The following is a 19924-nucleotide window of genomic DNA, read 5'->3' as shown; positions in this document are numbered from 1 at the left end:
GCGTTCTTAATAGTCACTGAACTTGGTGGTAATGATGTGAAATGAACCCAGAACATCAATGTCGAGAATCACCTTTCACTGTCATTGTCCACATGAATAATCTGGGATGCTGAAACACATTGCAAATAGGTCTTCATGCAGACTAGACTATGCTAAAATTTTATCACCGAGCCCCATTAATTTCTCATTTTGTAGAAATTATAAAAAGAGAAGCGGGGAAGCTAAAGCTTTGCTTAGCAATTTGCCGTTTTTATCTTTGTTGAATTCACATGTACAGATATGTGGACAAATTGTGGTAAAATTGTCTGTGTGAGTTTTTTTTTTTTAATGCGAGCTGCCTAGGGATAGGCAGGGTATAATTTTAAAAAATAAAATATTGTGTACAATTCTTTGGTTGTACCACATAAGTGTAAATACTGACATCTATAAATAAACTGAGTCCCTCGTGATGGGCCCCAAAGTAACGGGCTGGATCAGGAACTGGTTGAGAGGAAGGCGACAGAGGGCAGTGGTCAGTGGAGATCGCTCTGAGGAAAGGGAGGTTACCAGTGGTGTGCCTCAAGGTTTGGTTCTTGGGCCTGTTCTTTTTAACATTTTTGTGAGTAATATTGCTGAAGGGTTGTCGGGTAAGATTTGCCTCTTTGCGGATGATACCAAAATCTGCAATAGAGTGAAACCCCTGATGGTGTGACTAACATGAGGAAGGTCTGGTCTGAAATTTGGCAGTTAAGATTTAATGCTAAGAAATGCAAGATCATGCATATGGGTTTAAAAAATATGAGGTAACAGTAGAGTTTAGGGGGTGAAGAACTTTTGTGCCTAAAAGAGGAGCGGGACTTGGGTGTATGTGATGATTTTAAGGTGGATTGTATATGATGATCTGAACATAAGAATAGCCTTACTGGGTCAGACCAGTGGTCCATCAAGCCCAGTAGCACATTCTCACGGTGGCCAATCCAGGTCCAAGTTTCCAGGTTTATTATAATTTTCCAGGTTTATTATGCACTTGATATGCCTACCGTCTGTCAGTAATTTATCTAGACAGAGTACCCCAAGGCTCTGTCCTGGGCCCTTTCCTCTTTTCCATATATACCCACTCTCTTGGTACACTGACCTCCTCTCATGGTTTTCAATATCACCTCTATGCTGAGGACTCCCAGATCTACCTCTCCATGCTGGATATCTCTGCAGGAGTTCAAGCCCGAATTTCAGCCTGCCTGTCCGACATTGCTGCTTGGATGTCTCGCCGCCACCTCAAACTGAATATAGGTAAAAATGAACTCCTTATCTTTCTGCCTAAACTAGCCTCCCCCCCCCCCCCCCCGCCATTCTCTATTTTGGTGGCTAACGCTATCTTCCTCCCTGTCTCGTTGGCTCGTAACCTTGGGGTGATCTTTGACTCCTCTCTCTCCTTCTCTGCTCAGATCCAACATACCGCCAAATCCTGTTGCTTCCTCCTCTATAATATTATCAAAATCTGTCCTCTTCTCTCTGAACACACAACTAAAACCCTTGTCCGTGCTCTCATCACCTCGTGCAACGTACTTCTCTCGGGCCTCCCGCGTGCCCACCTCTCACCTCTTCAATCCGTTCAAAATGCTGCTGTGCAACTCATATTCCGTGAGAGCTGCTATTCTCACATTACCCCTCTCCTCAAGTCGCTTCATTGGCTCCCCGTCCATCTCCGAATACAGTTTAAACTCCTCTTGCTGACTTACAAGTGCGTTCACTCTGAAGTCCCCCCCCCATATTTCTCTTCAGTTATCTAGTTTCAAGTTTATTAAATTTTTACTATACCGACTATCACCAAATATCTAGCCGGTTTACAAGTTAAAATAAGATAAAAGATAAAAAAATAAAAATAAAATTTATACAATATATAAAATAATAGAAAAGAAAAAGAAGGGGGATTGTGAACATTTAGACTTTAACTGGACATACTGGAAAGTGATGGTAGGGAAAAGTAGTGGAAGGGGAAAAAATACATAGTTCTATAAAAACTCCCCCAATCCTCCTTTCCATAATCTCCGTTCATCGGGCAAGCCCCTCTTATCCGTACCCTTCTCTTCCACTGCCAACTCCAGACTCCGTCCTTTCTTTCTTGCGGCACCGTATGCCTGGAACAGGCTGCCTGAATCAATACGTCGTGCTCCCTCCCTAGCAGCGTTCAAATCCAAGCTAAAAGCCCACTTTTTTGAATCTATTTTCAACTCCTATCTCCCACTCACTGCTGTCAGATACCTAGACTAACTGTATCATTTTCCCAACCCCAAAAATGTCCTATCTAAATTAGATTGTAAGCTCTTCTGAGCAGGGACCATCTATTATATGTTAAAATGTACAGCGCTGCGTACGCCTTTCAGCGCTTTAGAAATAATTAATAGTAATAGTAAAAACAAGTTAAAAGAAAAATAATATCCACAAACAGATAATAAAGTTTGCTGTGGTGAGGGGGTTACAGGGCCAAAAAGACTTAACAGGAAAGGAAGAAAGAAACAATAGGTGGTGAAAAATACATCGAAATTAAAAAAAAAATTAAATTAAAATGAAGGGGAGGGAGGGTGGTATAAGAGGGAGGGGTTTGCCTTGAAAAAAGCATAGATAGTCTGGATGGAATCTTTCAGGGCAGAGAAATAGGAACTGAGAATTTATAAGACAGCCCAGAGTGATGGGAGGCAGAGCAGAAAAAAATGTAAATGAGGCGCTTGACACCAGATCGTGTGATTAGAGAATGACACGGGGACAAATTTGTCCCCGTCGGAACTCAATTTCCTTGTCCTATCCCCGTGAGTTTTGTTGCTGTCCCTATCCCATTCCTGTAAGCTCTGCCTTTATCACACAAGGCCTCGAACACTTATGATTTTAAATCTTTTGAGGCTTGTGCAGATGAGGACGGAGCTTGTAGGAATGGGGCGGGGGCAGGAAAAGAACTCTACAGGACGGGATGGGAAAATTAGTTCCTGTGGGGTCGGGGAAAAATTTGTCCCCATGTCATTCTCTACTTGCAATCAGGGATTAACGGTGTCAGGTCAAAAGCGTGCCGGGACAAAGGCGCACCCAGACAATTGAGTGCAGCGCGGAGGCACGCGCCGCTCAAAATTACTGTTTTTAGGGCTCCGATGGGGGGGTTATGGGTGGGAACCCCCCCACTTTACTTAATAGACATCGCGCCGCGTTGTGGGGGCATTGTGGGGGGTGTGGGGGGTTGTAACCCCCCACATTTTACTGAAAACTTAACTTTTTCCCTGTTTTTAGGGAAAAAGTTAAGTTTACAGTAAAATGTGGAGGGTTACAACCCCCCAAACCCCCCATAACGCTGGCGCGATGTCTATTAAGTAAAGTGGGGGGGTTCCCCAACAAAACCCCCCGTCGGAGCCCCTAAAAACTGTAATTTTCTTCGGCGCGCGCCTCCGTCTTGCGCTCAGTTGTCGGCGTGCGCCTTTATCTTTTGCGCCGTTGTCTATGAACCGGGATTAACAATCCACAGATTCCAGAATGATGTGCCTATTTACTAGAAAGAAGATTATCAAGGTAAGTACCTAATCTTCCCTTGCATACTTTCTCTCCTTGGTATGCAGACCTGTCACATGCATATTCATTGTGGATATCCTGAAAACCCAACTGGCTGGGTGTGCCCCAAGGACTGGATATTAGAGAATGACACGGTGACAAAATTCATCACCGTCCCCATCCCCGCGGATAACCGCGGGAAATAATCCCATGTCATTTTCTAGTGTCTATTTCAACCTCAGTGCTTCTACACCAGCATTCTTCAAAGCAAAGCTTGTGGGTCAGTGCTTGTGGCTATTCATACTCTGATTCTTATGTGAGCCAAGGATAATGAAGCCATTGTGACATCACTGATGTGATTGGCTCTTAGGCACTGGTGGAATGAGGCATTATGACATCACAATATCTGCTCTGGATACCAGAGACTGTCATTCTGTAGTGTCTATCTCAACCTCAGTCCTTCTACACCGGCATTCTTCAAAGCAAAGCTTGTGGGTCAGTGGTTGTGGCTATTCATACTCTGATTCTTCCCTCTGTCCTTAAACAATGACATGAAGATGGTTTCCCGCGGTTATCCGCGGGGACGGGAACGGTGATGAATTTTATCACCATGTCATTCTCTACTGGATATGAAGCACTGGTGTAGAGGCATCCTGCATTTCCTTTGATTCTTTGAACCTACTTGAAGTATCTAGTCTAATCTAATCTTCAATTTCTTTTATCACACTGTGCCAGCAAAAGTTCATGGCGATTTACAATGAGAAAACCCGTCCAATCAATATGGAGACTTACAATAAATCAAAATATATAGCATTAAAAAAAAAAATCAATAAAATCTATCAAATAAGAAAGTTTTTAACTTCTTATGAAACTCTGTCCTGATAATTGACGGTAAACTATTCCAAACAGAAGTTGCAAAATACTGTAGATGAACATAGAATGAAACTGTCGTTTGTACTTTATGCCTTTAATAGGTGGAAATCGCCATAAAATAGTGTCATGAATTGTAGACAAAGAAAAAAAAAAATGAATGAGAAAGAGTGCATAAATTCTGATGAACTAGCATGCAAAATATGAAAAAAGTAGTGCAAGCTATTTTAAAAATTACACGAGCTTTTATAGGTAACCAGTGAAGTTTGTGATGAAATACTATCATATACTGTATTTTTTTAAGTCTGAAAATCATTCTAATTGCTGAGTTTTGAATCAACTGAAGTTTAAGCAAAGAAAACTTAAACCAGAATATAAAAAAAATTGCAATAATCCACCTGCGACATATCCAACATTTAAAACCAGTATAGCAAAATGATGGTCATGAAAGAGCGATCTAATCAACCTTAGGCCCTCTTTTACTAAGGTACGCCAACCGATTAGCGCGCACTAATCTATTTAGCATGTGCTAAACGCCAACTCGTGCAGGTTAGTCTATGGGTGCGTTAGCGTTTGGCGTGCGCTAATTCGATTAGTGCGCGCTAATCGGTTGGCGCACCTTAGTAAAAGAAGGGGTTGGTTGTTTCAAACTGTAAAAAAAAAAAAGTATTTTCCGTAGGCTAATGTTTGGGGAGACTTGAAAACATCAAGATTGACAGTGGATTTTGTTTTGGATCTGGACAGGGAGTGGGTTGTCAAATTCTACTTTGCAAGAGGGATGACGAGTTTATGCATAACAGGATTCATGCATTCCAAGATGTGGAGAAGGCAACCCAGAAGCAAAGAAAGCAATTTCTTCTCGTGTGACCAAGGGTTTGCAGTTGAGTGTACAGCTTTGGTTAAATTTTCCCCTGTATTGTGACGTAAATCTGTATTCTATATTTATTTTGGAACTGCAGCAGTTGATTTTCTTTGAGCAACAAGGCCATAGACCAGTGGTTCCCAACCCTATCCTGGAGGACCCCCAAGCCAGTCGGGTTTTCAGGATAGCCCTAATGAGAGAGATCTGCATATAATGGAGGTGCCAGGCATGCAAATCTGCTCCATGCATATTCATTAGGGCTATCCTGAAAACCTGACTGGCTTGGGGGTCCTCTAGGATAGGGTTGGGAACCACTGCCTATAGAGCAGGGGTGTCAAAGTCCTTCCTCGAGGGCCGCAATCCAGTCGGGTTTTCAGGATTTCCCCAATGAATATGTATGGGATCTATTTACATGCACTGCTTTCATTGCATGCATATTCATTGGGGAAATCATGAAAACCCAACTGCATTGTGGTCCTCGAGGAGGGAGAAATTTTCCCCGTCCCCTTAGGATCTCTCTAGCCCGGTCCCATCCCCATGAACTCTGTCCCTGCTCCATTCCTGCAAGCTCTGTCATCTGCACAAGCCTCAAACACTTTAAAATCTTGTGTTTGAAGCTTGTGTGGTTAAGGCAGAGCTTGCAGGGGAGGTGTTTTCTTGGGGGTTTCAGAAAATTGATTAACACTGTTATTGATGGTACCAGGGTGACCTTTGTTCATGAGTTATGCTGTTGGACTGTGCCTTGTCTAGATGTTTGTTCTTTGTGGTGTACCTACAGTGTTTAAATAAAGAATTACAAAAAAAAAAAAAAAAAGGCAGAGCTTGCAGGAATGGGACAGGGACAAAACTTGCGGGGATGAGATAGGGATATTGAGATCCCGCAGGGATAGGGACAGATTTGTCCCCGTGTCATTCTTTAGAGGCCTGTCAATGTTCTCTTGTTGCCGCTGGGGTAGGTTAAGCTATTGTAACCCGCAGAGAGTCTTTTTAGGAAACAGATTGTTTTTCATTGCTACATTTCCTCGAGTTTCTTAGAATAATGGATTAAATCCCTCTTTAATTGTGAACTGTATAACATACAGTATTCTCTTGTTTTGCACAGACACATATACAAACATACATATATTGACATGCTTATGTATGAACAAGCATAGACATAGCTTAAAAATGTACACACACAACAAATAAACATAAAAAAATATAACACAGGCAACACATACATAAGACACACCCAGTTATTTAATGTAAGGGCTTATTTTCTGCATTTCCCCTCAAGTTCCTTTCCAACAACATGTAATTTCTTGGTTTGTATTACATTTATTCAAATAAATGTATCTTTTAAATTTTTTTCTTTTAAATTTTTCTCTTGATTGTTCTAAAGTCCCATTTATAGTGAACTTCAATGTTGGAGCATAATTGATATAACTTTATTTTTCATAGAAATGTTTGCCATTTATATGCTTCTCTATGTTTTAATTTTCTAACTCACGTGTTAACTTCTTATTCAATCTTTGTTAAATTACATAAAAAAAAGAAGAAAAAAAATTTTTAAAAATTTGATTGCAGCTAATGTGTCTGGGTTGTTTTTTTTGTTTGTTTTTTTGCATAAAAATACATCACTCCTCTTGTATGCTTCCTTGGATTTCTATGCTCTACTGTATGGGTTTGCACACTTTTGCATTAAAACTTGAATGCCAAACATTTTGCAATGTCCAAGTTTTCTTGGGTCATTTCTTTTCCATATTGTCTGATATACTGATCTTGCTGAATAACACTAGTGTTATCTGCAGAAGCACAAACCACCTCAACTATTCCATTTTGTAGTGGGGATTCTCAATCCACTTCTTGGGACAAAGCTAGTCTGTTTTCCCAGAATATCCACAATGCATATGCATGAGATCAGTTTGCATGTAGTCTTCCTTATATGCAGATCAATCACAAGCATAATTGTGTTTATTTGAAAATCCTGACTGCTAGGTTTGTCCCATGGTCTGGGTTGAGAACCTCTGCTTTATAATAGTTGCAAAAATATTAAACAGAAGGGTTGCTGGACTAAGGCTGCCTGGATCCAGATACGCAGGACAGGGTTGATCCATTCCTGGGTTTATCCCCTTGCTTCCAGGGACTTGTAATTCTTCTGATTTCCCCTATTGCATTCCCTAAAAGTACCAGTGTGCACTTGGGTAATCTCAGGACTGGATCAACCCTGTCCTGTGAATCTGGATCCAGTTGGCAGCCTTATGCTGGACTGAGTAACTCACATCCTCACCTTGAAAGCTACCGGCTAAGCTTCTGAGGCATTTATGAACAGAAGAACATAAGAAATGCCTTCACCGGATCAGACCTTAGGTCCATCTAGTCCGGCGACCCGCACACGCGGAGGCTAAGCTAGGTGTTCCCTGGTTTCAGTCCGGCAGTGTGCCATATAACTACAGCAGCTGAAAACTGATACAGTACCATCTACCTTCTTTATGTAGACCTTCTGACTGTCTTAAATTAAATCTACATAGTTTTTTTCTGATAGTTATTTGTTCTCCCACACCGACTAAGTCTTAATTGTAACCATTTTGACTTTGTAAAGCCATTCCCGTGTTAGCAGTTCTGACCGACGTTTTAAAAACCTGGCAGTCTTCGTGTGAACTGAGGTACGTTTTGATCAATTAGCTTTCTCCAGGTAGGTTGTTCAGCGATAAGCGTGTGCTCCCCTCTGCTGTCAGACAGCAGATATCCATGGCTGGAGGTCGTGACTGTTGCTAAGTGACGCACGGAACAGTAACAGCCATAATCGGGCTGGCTGAGCAGCTTCACTTCTAGCTGCACTGGGCGACATTTAGAGTATATCATGGCCAAAAATAATGTCGGAGCCCGTAGGTCGATATCGATGCAGCCTAATGCAGGCGATCCGTATTGAAGCCACGCAAGTTTGCCAGTTAATGGTGTCCCCGCAGCACGGCTTCCAGCACAGAGCCGCGTGAGGTGAGGCTGTGGAAATCGACTTTTCCACGTTACCTTAGGTCTCGAGAAGGATATTTCAAAGATCAGATGAATTTTTTTTAGGCATCTTGTGTTTTGCTAGCAACTCGTTTATTTTTGGCTGGCCTCTGTTGTAGGGGAAGGCGGGTGAGATTTTCTTTGTTTGGTTCATGGTCTCCAAACCCAAATTTTTTTTTTTTTTTAAATTTAACCTTTATCTGAACAGCTGTCCAAAATCATCGAGCCACATGCTACATTTTCTGCAGTTAATTTCATACAGCAGCTGCTTCATTTTATTACCTCTGCTTTCCTGCTTTGAAATCTCTTCCTAGTATCACCCTTGTGCCTTGCAAACTTTTTTTTTTTTTGGGGGGGGGAGGAGTGGGGTATTGTGTTTTGCAGTTGGTTTACACTTTGCAGATATTTGAAATAGTTAATACCATTGTCCCACAGTAGGGATTTGATGTTAGCGTGCTATGCCTCCTTGAGAATGCTGCTTTTCTGTTTAGGGAGGGGGGGGGAAACATCCTCGAAATTCTCTCAAATTTTGGTCTCTTCTGCCGGGCACCGTTCTGCTGGGATGCGTCCCTATAAAATATCTTTTATGGAACAGTTCCTCTAAAGTAAGAAAGCCCAACTTAATATATACATTTCTGGAGGACTTTAATCCTTTGGCTGGTTTGCTGGTTAGCAGAGCAAGTGTGTGATGATGACATATTTGTTGATGTAACAATTCTGATGATGCTGGTGCGTCTGTGACACGTCAGGTATCTGATTAAGTTCCTAGACATTTTAGTGACCTGCATCTAGCAGTGCGGATGCTTGTAGAAGTGTGGGATTTTCATTAGCATGCAAAAGCAAATTATAATCAGAATGAAGTTATGGGAAAGGTAAGCTGATTAATGGTTTATATCTTTTTTTGAAGAGTGCTTTTGGACTATCAGGGGGGGGGGGAGGATCCTGATCTACTAATTACTTGGTTTAAGTTTAGAGCACATGTGGCAAGGTTTTTAATGGTGAGGAGATAACTTAGAGGGGCATAATCGAAAGGGACGTCTAAGTCCGTTTACGTCCATCTCGCAAGTCGTCCAAAGTAAAAAAACAGCTTAAGACACATTTTCAAAAGATACGTCCAAATTTTTTTTCGTTTTGAAAATCGTCTAATTATACATCCTGCCGATCTGATCGTCCAAGCCACTAAATCATCTATACCACATTTTTTGTCCAACTTTCCGTCCAAGTCCAAAGCACCTAGAACAAGCCCTGTTGGACATGGGAGGGGTCTGCAAAGTGATGGACTGCACACTCAACATGCCACCTAAATAGTGGGGTATCTTACAGGGCACTGCTGTGAACTTCACAAAAAGGGTGCCATGTCTTCTCCTCCCTACAGCTCCCTTATAGGTTACGGTGAGCCCCCCAAACCACCTCCAGAATCCCCTACACCCACTTATCTACCACCCCAATAGCCCTTATGGCTGCAGGAGCCACTTATATGCTAGTATAAAAGGATTTGGGGAGTGTATAAGGAGTGCACATGTTTAAGTATCAATGCAGTGATTACAGGGGCTTATGGGCATGGGTCCTCCTCTCCATGAGTCCCTAACCCACCCCAAGATGACTTAAGCTGCCTCTGGGTTGGACGACTAGGCTTTCCTATGGCAGGCGGCCAGGTGATGATGGTCTGGAGGCTGAATTTTAAAGTTATGATTAAAATTTTTATGGGGGGTGGGGGGATTGGTGATCTCTGGGGTAGTGTGTGGGGGTCTGTTTTATGTGTTTGCAGTGCTTATCTGGTGACTTTAGGTGGGTTTTTGTGACTTAGACCATGTTTTACATGGTCTAAGTCACAACGTCCCAAGTTCCGTCTAGGCTCTGTTGTAAAACTTTCAGTTATACATGCTGTACGACTAAGTCTAAGCCGGCCCACGTCCCGCCCTCGACACACCTCCCAAAACGCCCCGTTTAGCTTTGGTCATTCAGCGGCACTATGAAGGCCTAGGTTATTTAGAAATGCGTCCAAAACCCGTTTTTATTATCGGCACTTGGATGTTTTTGAGAAATGTTCATCCGAGTGCCAACTTAGGCCATTTTTTGGACGTTTTTCCCTTTCGATTATGAACCCCATAGTGTTTATGAACAGCTTGCAAAACTGAAAGTGGACAAAACCATCCCAGAGAACTCAGAGATGTACAGTCAAACCTTGGATAGTGAGTAACGTGGTTTGTGAATGTTTTGCAAGATGAGCAAAACGTTTTATAAAATTTTAACTTGATCAACGAGTATTGTTTTACAATACGAGCACGTCAACGCTTGCCATGTACAAGAATGCACAACATCACTGAGCATATCGCTGAACACAACACAAGCATCGCAACGCAACACAGCAATGCACAACATTAGCGCAGTGCAAAACGCAAAATTTGCCCATGATATAAGCACGCACAATGCAGTTTACCCGTGCAATTTACCCGTGATACATGGAAGTGAAAATGAGAAACTGACAGGGTTGATGGTCAGCCTAGAAGAGGTATACAGGCAGATTGATAGGCTTAAGAGCGATAAATCCCCGGGACCAGATGGCATCCATCCGAGGGTCATCAAGGAACTGAAAGGGACCATAGCTGAGCTACTTCAACTAGTAGCCAATCTGTCGATCAAAACGGGAAAGATTCCGGAGGACTGGAAGGTGGCGAATGTTACGCTGATCTTCAAAAAAAGGTTTGAGGGGAGATCCGAGAAACTACATACCGGTGAATCTGACCTCGGTACCGGGAAAGATGGTAGAGGCACTGATAAAGAACCGCATCATTGATCACCTTGACGGACACGGTCTGATGAGGACCAGCCAACATGGTTTCAGCAAAGGCAGATCTTGTTTGACGAACTTGCTGCACTTCTTCGAGGGAGTAAACAGGCAGATAGATAAGGGTGACCCAGTCGACATTGTGTATCTGGACTTTCAGAAGGCGTTCGACAAGGTTCCACATGAACGACTACTTTGGAAAATTGCAAGCCATGGAATCGAGGGAGAAATACTCATGTGGATTAAAAACTGGCTGGAACATAGGAAACAGAGAGTGGGGGTGAATGGGCAATACTCAGACTGGAAGAGCGTCACCAGTGGGGTGCTGCAGGGCTCGGTGCTTGGACCCATACTCTTCAACATCTTTATAAACTAGTCTTTGAGCGGACTGCTGGGCGCGATGGACCACTGGTCTGACCCAGCAGCGGCATCTCTTATGTTCTTATTAAAGTTTTTGGGTTGTGGAATGAATCGTCCGAGTTTCCATTATTTCCTATGGGGAAATTCGCTCGCTTTGATATACGAATGGATTACAAGCATGCTTCTGGAACAAATTATGCTCACAAACCAAGGTGGGTCCTCTGAAAGATGTGTTTAATAGATCCTTGGAGATATGGAGAGGCATTTTTGATATGATGTCAAAGTATGGGAATAGACGTCTCTCTGAAGATGCCCTAAAGTATAAAAGTATGGCATATAGCATGTTTTGGAAACCAGCAAGATAAATGTCTGGGATATTAGAGTCAGATTCTCAAAACTAACATCTGTCTTTAACTGAGGTCTTTTATGAGTTTTCTAACAGTCTCTGATACTGCCATGCAAATGTAGTGCAACGAAGTCATTAATATTAAAATGATCACTTCAAGCGATTCTCTATAATCACCGAGTGATTCTCTAACCTCATTGTGCCACATTTACGGGCAAAATTTGCCAACAGGTCTGAGTTGTCGTTGCTTTACTTTTTGATCAGTGCCTGAGCGCTGATTGGCTCAGGTACAGACAGGAAAGTAAGGCTTAACAACTCGGAGCCTAATTACTTCCCCTGGAAGGCTGAGGCCCTGGTGCTCCAGTGCCTCCACTACAAGGGGCACATATTCAAACATCAAATCACCTGCCCCCCCCCCCCCCCTGTGTGTCCATGAGGTCCTGAAGAGCCATCTGCAGCAGTTTATACAGGTGAGTGTGAAACTGTGCCTCCCAGGACCACAGCAACACTCATGTGCAAGCACCACACACAGGCAGAGTGTGGCTTCAAAACATCTAACTGCTCAGTGTCCTAACAAAGGAGAACAAGAGGTCCAAACAAGTAAAAAAAAAACCCAATTCAAACGGTAGGAATTGCTGCAGCTGCCGGCGACCTCAAAAGCACGTTTGAAGGGTTGCTTCTGTAGGAGATCTTTATCTATCTAAGATAATAATACCCTTAGCGCACATGCGCACTTCAGTTTTTGTGGCTTCATGCATCTGTCACTCTGTGGTTGACAGAGAAATGTTGCAGAGTGTGGCGTGTGTGCGGCGCGTGCACACATTGGGAGCCAACATCAGGGAGAGAAGGAGGCGACGGCGGCGACCGAGCTACGGAACTAGGGGAGGGAAGGCCACAACTACTGCCACTCCGTGGTCGCACAGCCTTCTCCTCTGGGTGAATTTCCGGGTCGAGGATGAGAATTTGTTGGAGGCTGGTGGCGCTCCCGCAGAGGAGGTGGGATGGGCTGGGGGGGGCAGTCAAAGGAAGGGGAGCGGGGCGCAGGCAGGGAACGGGAGAGAGGGAAGGAAAGAGACAGACAAGACAGTGGCCAAGGAGAGAGAAAGAGATAGAAAGACAGACAGCGGCCAAAGAGAGAGAGAGAGAGACAGAAAGATACACAGGCAGCGGCCAAGGAGAGAGAGAGAAAGAGACAGAAAGGCACATAAACAGCGGCCAAGGAAAGAGAGAGAGAAAAAGACAGAAACATACACAGACAGCAGCCAAAGAGATAGAAAGACAGACAGACACACACAGACAGCGGCCAAGGAGATAGAGAGATAGACAGCGGCCCACAAGAGAGAAAGAGACAGAAAGACAGACAGACACACAGCGGCTATGAGAGAGAGAGAGAAAGAGACAGAAAGGCACATAAACAGTGGCCAAGGAGAAAGAGTCAGAAACATACACAGACAGCGGCCAAGGAGAGAGAGAGAGAAAGAAAGAGACGGAAAGACAGACACACAGCAGCCAATGAGAGAGAGAAAGAGACAGAAAGGCACATAAACAGCGGCCAAGGAGAAAGAGAGAAGAGAAACATACACAGACAGCAGCCAAGGAGAGAAAGAGATAGAAAGACAGACAGACACACAGACAGCGGCCAAGGAGAGAGAGAGAGAGAGAGAGAGAGAAAGAAAGAGACAGACAGACACACAGCTGCCAACGACAAAGAGACAGAAAGACAGACAGACAGCAACCAAGGAGAGAGAGAGAAAGAGAGACAGAAAGATAGACAGCGACCAAGGAGAGAGAGAGAAAGAGACAGAAAGACAGACACACACAGAGAGCGACAGAGGGAGACACACAGAAAGACAGTGACCAAGGAGAGAGGGAGAGACAGAAAGACAGGCAGACAGCGGCCAAGGAGAGAGAGAGAGAGACAGAAAGACACACAGACAGTGGTCAAGGAGAGACACAGAAAGAAAGAAAGACAGACAGCAGCCAAAGAGAGAGAGAGAGAGAGAGACAGAAAGAAAGACAGCAGCCAATGAGAGAGAGAGACAAAGAAAGACAGACAGACACATCTATTCTAGCACCCGTTAATGTGACGGGTTTAAAGACTAATTCATTTATATTTGAATGAGATAATTTCTGATTTGGACTCCTGATGAAGGCTTATTAGCTGAAATGCAGCTTGTGTTGAGTTCTTTATGCGGATTTTTAAATAAAGAGCTTCCATTGAGTTGATCACATCGCTACTCTCCATTTGTTTTTTTTACTCCCGCTTGTTTGGACCTCTTGTTGACTTTTTCGTGGGTAGTCTATATATTTGTTTGCTTTGGACTAACAAAGGAGAACACCACTGTCCGAAGCACAATCCACACAAGAAGCCATCGGGAGCTCGCAAGTTTCCCCCCCACCCTCCCTACCTTTGCTCGGCTAACATGAGGGGCCCAATAGATGTAAGTCCTTTTATCTCCCCACTTCTGTCCCATGCCAGCGTAATCAGTGAGGAGCTTATCTTGACGGGGGAGAGGAATGTAGGCTTCATTCATTGTGGTTCTTATCTTGATTTCCAAAATGAATTTTAGATATCTTTTAGGAGGTGTGTCCATTTGGACCAGCATGAGGTATTGATATCCTGCTTTCGTTTGTCAACTCAATCCATTTCTTCTGGGTGTTGTGGAAACCAAAGGCAGTCAGGACTGTGCAGTCAAATTAAATTATTTTCAAGTGTCAAAGACTTGCGTTACACTTTGACAGACCAATTAAAACATGGAAAGAACTGTTTTGTTAATACCATTGTTATATTATTGACCTTCATCATGGTAAGTTTCTCTTAAGGGTATGCCCATTTAGATGACAGCACCATTCTTACCATAATTTGCATCATAAAAGTTAAACAAAAGCTCCTCCCTGGGCTGGGAAACAGAATGACTGTCTATGTCAGCCTGCAATCCTCCCTACATGTTAGAATGATATGTAAAATCTAAATATAGAAAGTCCTTAAGATATTTAAAATTTCAATTTTCTAGAAATAAAACAAAACATAGAGGAAATAAGGTCTGATGCCTTTTTTGTTAGACTAGTTTAGAGCCTCTTTTACAAAACCGTTTAGCACAGGCCGTTGGAGTAACTGCCCTGAAGCCCTTAGGGATTTAAAGGGCTTTGGTGCCATTACCGCACAGCTTTGTAAAAAAAAGGGGGGATGATAATGCATTAACCCCCCTTTTTACAACCGCGATAGCAGTTTTTAGCGCAGGCTGACGCTCTGAATGCTCTGCGCTGCTCCTGACGCTCATATAGTTCCTATGAGTGTTGGGAGTAGCGCAGAGCATTCAGCGCACCGGCCTGCACTAAAAACCGTTATCGCAGTTTTGTTGTAAAAAGGGGGGGGGAGAGTAAGTCCAATAAAAAAGGTATCACCTTATTTCCTTTTGTTTTGTTTAATTTCTCTGTTACTTTTAAAAGTGAACTATCACTAACACTGCTATTGAGACAGACTTGGGGGAAGCCACTGCTGGCCCTGGATCGGTAGCATGGAATGTTGCTACTCTTTGGGGTTCTAAAATCTTGCCACTCTTTAGGGATTCTGCATGGAATGTTGCTACTCTTTGGGGTTCTAGAATCTTGCCACTTTTTAGGGATTCTGCATGGAATGTTGCTACTCTTTGGGGTTCTAGAATCTTGCCACTCTTTAGGGATTCTGCATGGAATGTTGCTACTCTTTGGGGTTCTAGAATCTTGCCACTCTTTAGGGATTCTGCATGGAATGTTGCTACTCTTTGGGGTTCCGGAAACTTGTTTTCTCTGAGATAATGGAATGTTGCTACTCTTTGGGTTTTGGCCAGGTGCTAGTGACCTGGATTGGTTACCGTGAGAATGGGACTACTGGGCTTGATGGACCGTTGGTCTGACCCAGTAAGGCTTTTCTTATGTTTTTAATACAGCTACCACATCATTTAATTCAAGTTTAAATTTGAAGTTACTTTTAGAAATTGACATACATTCTTCAACTTACAGTGTGTTTGTTTTGACTTTTGTATCAAAAAAGTATAGAGAACTGGACGTCAATTTCAATATCATGCTTAACTATAAATCATGTCCATAAAGGTTTGTGAAACATGGCTGTAATTAATCACAACAATCTTAACAAAATGGGCCTCAAACATCCATAAGGACCATAAGCTCTACAGTGGGGGACAAAGTCTCCCTTAATGAGTTCAGAATTTTCTCAACGGATTGTTGTGATTAATTGCAGCCACGTTTCACAAACCTTTATGGACATGTTTTGACTTCATCTCTTGCTACTTTCCTCTTCAGACATAAAACAGTTAAATGCTTTAAAATGCACGTGCCATTTACAGAGCTAGTTGACTAGATTCTGCGTGCGGGAACCAGTTCCTGCATTTATAACACTACGAGACAATTGGTTTTCTCTTACTTTTAAGATGTGGTTTTGGGAGACCAGTATTAGCTTAAGTTGAAGCATTTCCTGTAATTTTAATACGACTGAAATTAGGTTGCAGTTCTTTACACAGCCTCGGTTGAGGGCAGTTCACCGCCTTTGGTGACTCTCACTGCCTTGGGTGAATGTCTTCATTAAGGTGGTGGTCAATAAATCTCAATAAATATATGCATGTAGTAATAGATATTCTGAGCTGGTGTTGGTACAACCTGGGAGGAGGATTGATGGCTGACAAGAAGAAAATGTACTTCCTCTAGAAAGATTAGTGGAATGAAGTTCTTTCCCATTTACATAATGTTTTGACTTAGAGGAGGACTCGTATGTTTTCTTGGTTATTACCAAAATAATCTTGCCTGCAAGATTCCAGGTTACTCATTCAATAGGGTTTTCCTTTATGAGGAAATAGTAACCTTTCTCAGCTCTCATTATCCTTTGTATGTAGGTCAGACTAATTCTTCTCTGAAGCTCGGGAGTCCATATTGCAGGTTTTAAGAGCACAGAATTTGTCTGCTCTAAAATTTGAATGCTATTTTGTTCTAACTATGAAATTTGTTGTGTTAATAATCATTTATTATTTTGCTGTGGATACCTGTATACAGATAAACTTGTTATAGTCATTTGGCCGTGGTTTTCTGAGTTTGGCTAGGTCAAGGTTGAACGGCCTTCCAGCAGGAAAAAGTTACATTAAATGAAGCTTTGAAACTAGTGATTTCTGTGGTAATCAGATGTGTGTGGTAACTGCTTGATTAGGGAAACAGGAAGTGTGGTGAAGGGAGGAGACGAGTACATCCATGGGTTATTTGATGGGTAGGCTGTATCCTGAATGTTTTATGTACAGCACTAAGGAAATTGCTGATCTTTTCTCTCCGAGATGCCTCTTTTCTTAGGTGTGTGCTTTCTGTGTCTTGTACCAGTGTCCCACCCAGAAGGATCCCTGAATATTTTTGAACATTTTCAAAAGCTCACAGATCTAGGATCCAAGTTACAATGTTCCCTATTTCTGTGTGTATGATATGGGGGGGGGGGAAGTTTTTTATCTTTTTTAAAACTTGATATATCGCCTTTCAACAGAGTAATCAAAAAGGGTTTATAATCTAAAACTCTCATACCTTTGACATGACACACACAAAGATATAAAAATTCAACAAGATAAAATAAATTAAAACCTTAAACATTATCTTCTAAAAGTTATCCCCAAATGGGGCAATTCTGAAGTGTACAGTCTCAGTGTCTAGTATCCTGTGGACTGTAATCCAAATGCTATTTCAAAATAATATGTTTTAATAAGGACTTAAATACGGAAAATGATTGTTCAGTGTGTAAATAAGGGGGCAGACTATTCCAAAGTTTAAGAGCTATAAAGAAGAAAGTGGAATTTCTACTGGTTTCATAATGAACTTGTTTTGGTGATGGGATCAAGTGACCTAAGGGATCAAGTAGGGGTAGTTTTATAATTTTATTTATTCATAGTCCACCTTTAACAAAGTGGGTCACAAAAGTACACACATATTAGTCATTACAAACATCCATAAATAACAAATAATGACAAAAGTCTCCTCAGAAGCACATCATTTAGCTCCAAGATAAAAATATAAGTGCTCAACACTCATATTTCATTTCTAATAGTGCTTCTGAATTGGCTAGAACGAGTCATCAATACGTTATTATCAGTGGTGACTTCAACCAGATACAAGATGGGATATTGGACAGACAATCTAAAAGCCCGTATAGATACCCTAAATCTCTAGAAAAAATGATCGACTTAAAAAAAATTTAGATTAATTGATCCCTGGCGAATTTTGCATCCAAAAGAACGAGATTACGCTTTCTTCTCTCTTCTACATCAGTGTTTCGTATTGACTTTTTTCTCATCTCCTCTACTTTACTCCCATTTATAAATGTTTCTGATATATTAAGTAGAACAGTATCTGATCACTCTGCAATTTCTCTAGTGTTTGATAATGTTCTCCCTAAGACATCCAAACCCCCATGGAGATTTAATACTTCCCTCACACATGACAAAAATTTCCTTAGTTATATTAGAGATAAAATATCTGAATACTTCTCTAATAATAACATAGATGATCATAATGCTCATGTTTGGTGGGATGCCTTTAAAGCTACCATGAGAGGTAATATTAATTATTCAGCTGGTAAAACAACAACAAAAAAAAGAATTGACAGCCTAGAAAGAAACATTAAATCCCTAGAAACCCAATATCTGACTTTAAACCCCATGCTTTTAATAAACTCTAATCTTTGAAATATGAATAACTCCTGATTAAATAAAATGCTCTTCACTTAATGAACATGTGTAATTCTAGATACTATGCTGAAAATAATAAAGCAAGTCATACTTTAGCAGAGTATTTAAAAAATAGAGTAAACCTTTCAAGAGTAACACAAAATTATAGATTCAGCAGACACCCTCCATACTACAGACAGATTGCACAACAATTTTAGAATTATTATAAAAAACTTTCTTTTACAATCCCACTTTATTCTGGGACTAGTGGGTTGTTTACCTCCTCCTGCCAGGGATCTGTAGGAAGCCTCACACCTTACCCCTGAGCATGCTCCTGGGTATCCCTGTCTTATTTCCTACAGGCCAGGCTGTAGGAGCTTATCTTTTTTGTTAGTGTTTCATTTAGTGGTTTTAAGTACTTTTCGTTCATGGTTTTTGCCCTTGTGCTCTGGAGGTTCTCTGCAGGAACATCCTTGACTGTGGGAGATCGCAGACTGTTGGAAAAAGTCTCCTGGGGGGTTCCCTGCTATGCAGTAAGCCCCTTGGACAGCCTGCACATCAGATTGGAGCTCAGGGACCATTCCTTCCGGAGCTTGCTCACCCCAGGTTCGTCTGTTAGGGGGTAGAGTGCAGGCTGAATGGTTCCATGGAGGCGTGACCAGAATCTTAGCCAGACTGTTCCTCCGCCAGGTGTCTGTGCAGTGTGTCTGAGAGTGGCGGAAGTCTTTCTTTGGCTGTGGTAGTCAGGCCAGGAGTGCAACAAGAAGAGTTGGAATCCAGGTTTCCAATTTTCTGATGCAACAGATCTCCCTGTCAGCAGTTTCTGCTGTGTCTGCAGTAGGTTTCCATTCAGCATAGATCATAATCTAAATCAGCAATTTTGGGGGTCTTAAAAAGGGGTATTTAGGTTTCCCTGTATGCCCTACCCCTGCCCACCTGTAAAATCCCCAAATCACAATTTTTAGTGGGTTTTGGTGATTTTCCAGGGCTAATTTTAGTCAAAATCAGCACCCACGGCGACCATCTTGGATTTTTCCCAATTTGATTTAAAGTTATTTTTTCACCTTCTAAGCTTCGTTTCTACAAGAAAACTGCATAGATGGCCTCCCCAGGGTAGGATTCAATGGATCGATGCCTCATTTGTGATGGATGGCAGTCGGTTGCATGACCATGTTCCACATGCGCTGCAGCCCGTGGGGGTGGGGGTGGGTGTACATGGTTTGCCTGGATGCGGTGCGTTCAGACCCTGGAGAGGGTCTTCAAGTGCTTTCTGCCCCGACCTTCACGAAAATGACATTGGGGGACCTTGGGGAGTGCGCTGGTATCATTTTGACGAAACGTAAGCACAGCTTTGGCTATTTCCTTTTAAATCCTCCGAACAGGCTAAACTTGATCTGCAGTGCACAGCTCCTGCCGTGGAAGATGTCTTTTCCCCGGGATTGTGTAGTTGTGCTTCTCAGGCGTATTTAATTAAAGCTTTCTGCCTGTTTCCATTTCACCAGACT

At 42.3% G+C, this 19924-nt stretch overlaps 1 protein-coding gene across 3 annotated transcripts in view; it reads left to right on the top strand.

Annotated features, from left to right (window-relative positions):
• ATXN7L1 (ataxin 7 like 1) overlaps window positions 1-19924 on the top strand; it is a 299444-nt gene that overhangs the window by 60250 nt on the left and 219270 nt on the right. Inside the window, exon 3 of one of the 3 annotated variants that reach the window (XM_033958417.1) lies at window positions 5125-5260. The exons of the other annotated variants lie outside the window; for them this stretch is intronic. The gene's annotated coding sequence lies outside the window, so the exon portion shown is untranslated. The remainder of the gene's footprint in view (window positions 1-5124; window positions 5261-19924) is intronic. 3 annotated transcript variants of the gene reach the window in all.

Source organism: Geotrypetes seraphini, chromosome 9, assembly GCF_902459505.1.
Source record: "Geotrypetes seraphini chromosome 9, aGeoSer1.1, whole genome shotgun sequence".
NCBI lineage: Eukaryota > Metazoa > Chordata > Amphibia > Gymnophiona > Dermophiidae > Geotrypetes > Geotrypetes seraphini.
Note: the sequence above shows the minus strand (reverse complement) of the source record. Positions and strands in the feature narration are given on the sequence as shown.